The sequence below is a fragment of the Myotis davidii genome, unplaced genomic scaffold, assembly GCF_000327345.1.
Source record: "Myotis davidii unplaced genomic scaffold, ASM32734v1 scaffold235, whole genome shotgun sequence".
Taxonomy (NCBI): domain Eukaryota; kingdom Metazoa; phylum Chordata; class Mammalia; order Chiroptera; family Vespertilionidae; genus Myotis; species Myotis davidii.
Window position 1 is genome coordinate 596,567 of NW_006287462.1, and position 1,779 is coordinate 598,345.

Here is a 1,779-nt window from a genome sequence, read left to right on the forward strand (position 1 = left end):
TGGTGGAGATATGGGGAAAGAACTCCCTTGATAGAACTCCTTGCAATTCTTATTAAGGTAGATAGAAAATTTTCATATGGATAAAGGCAAGAGTATTCTCCAAAGAATTGAGTTGTGAATTAAAAAAAAAAAAATAGAAATGGCAGTCAAAGTAGTTTAGTTGATCTTTAAACTATGAAATAAAAAATTAAGATTTAAAGACTTCAGAATTTGTGAAACTATATAATTACAAATACCCTGCTATGTAACTTCTTGGACAGCAGTAGTTTAACAAGATACATTTTTAACTGTTCATAGTAACTGTTAAAATAGAGGATACATGTAGAAAATTTAACAGTTTTGCCCTAACCACCACAGGAAACTTCACAAGTAAAAATTATATTTCATCCTAATGTGTTTTAGGGTCAAATATTACTTTATAATAACATTTGATGTTATTACTCATAAATGAATTTGGTGACTTTTCTAGAGGAGAAAAGTTAACTGTTTTTTCCAGATGTTCTAAAGTCACTTTGATTAACCCTAACAAGAGTTGTTAAATATTTCTATAATAAAACTTTTCTCAGAGATTTAAGGTTTCCATAAATAAATTTAGAAACAAATCCAAAGCAAAGCCATCATTCTTATAGGTGATGTTTAAATTAATAGGATTATTACTTACTATATTCATATCAAATGACAATCACAGTTATATTTTTTCTTATTATATAATGAAAGCATCCATTAGACAAAAAATACACCTTTTAAACATTTAGTATAACTTCAAAACTTAAAGATATTTTATGAAGCTGTATTGATATGTCAAATTCACTGATAGTCAAATAATGTTGTTTCTCTCATGTTAAAATAGTATTTAGTCAATTTTGATGCAGTAAAATAAAATTAGAATTTCCCTTGACAGTCTGAAAAAGAACAAAATGGCTTTGAAGTCTATCTTTTTGAAGTCCTGTAAGAATGATAATAAATTGATAATAAATTCACCAAAAGAGAATAAAATGATAATAAATTCATCAATTTATTAATAATAAATGCCAATTTAAGAGGTGTGTATAAAAAATAAAATAAAGCAACATGATTGCTAAAATAAATGCTAAGAGTTTACTATCAGGAATGTTATTTATTAATAAAATGTATTTATTAATAAATATTAATCCATAGATTATGTAAATTTGTCAGTTTTTATGTACAGATTAGTAAGGGGGAATTAAAACTGTAGTTGTTCATAGATGACATGATTATGTATAAAATCTCAGAGAACTAACAATACCAATAAAAACCCTGGAATTAATAAGGAATTATAGCAAAGTTGCAGGATAAGGATTTAATATGTAAAAGCTAATTGCTTTTTATACACTAGCAATAAATAATTCAAATAGAAATAAAACACCATTTATGTTAACACCAAAAGAGAAATCCATATTTAAAAATCCATCAAAATAGCCCTAGCTGGTTTGGCTCAGTGGATAGAGCATTGGCCTGAGGACTGAAGGGTCCCAGGTTCGATTCCTGGAGGCAGTCAATCAGTGATTCTCTCTCATCATTGATGATTCTATCTCTCTCTCCCTCTCTTTTCCTCTCTAAAATCAATAAAATATTTTTAAAAATCTATCAAAATATACACACATTCTCTATGTGTAAAAAAACAACTAGAAAACTGTGTAATCTAAAGAGCAATATAAACAAAACAGAAACAGATTCATAGATACAGAGAACAGACTGATGGTTGCAAGAGGGGGAGGGAGTTGGGGAACTAGGTGAAAATAGTGAAGGAACTGGGAA

General features: G+C 28.1%; 1 non-coding gene across 1 annotated transcript; it reads left to right on the top strand.

Annotated features, from left to right (window-relative positions):
• The first annotated feature begins 1,445 nt into the window (after nucleotides 1–1,445).
• On the top strand, nucleotides 1,446–1,518 carry TRNAL-GAG. Its single transcript has one exon. It is a non-coding gene; the product is annotated as a tRNA-Leu (tRNA).
• The last annotated feature ends 261 nt before the right edge of the window (nucleotides 1,519–1,779 follow it).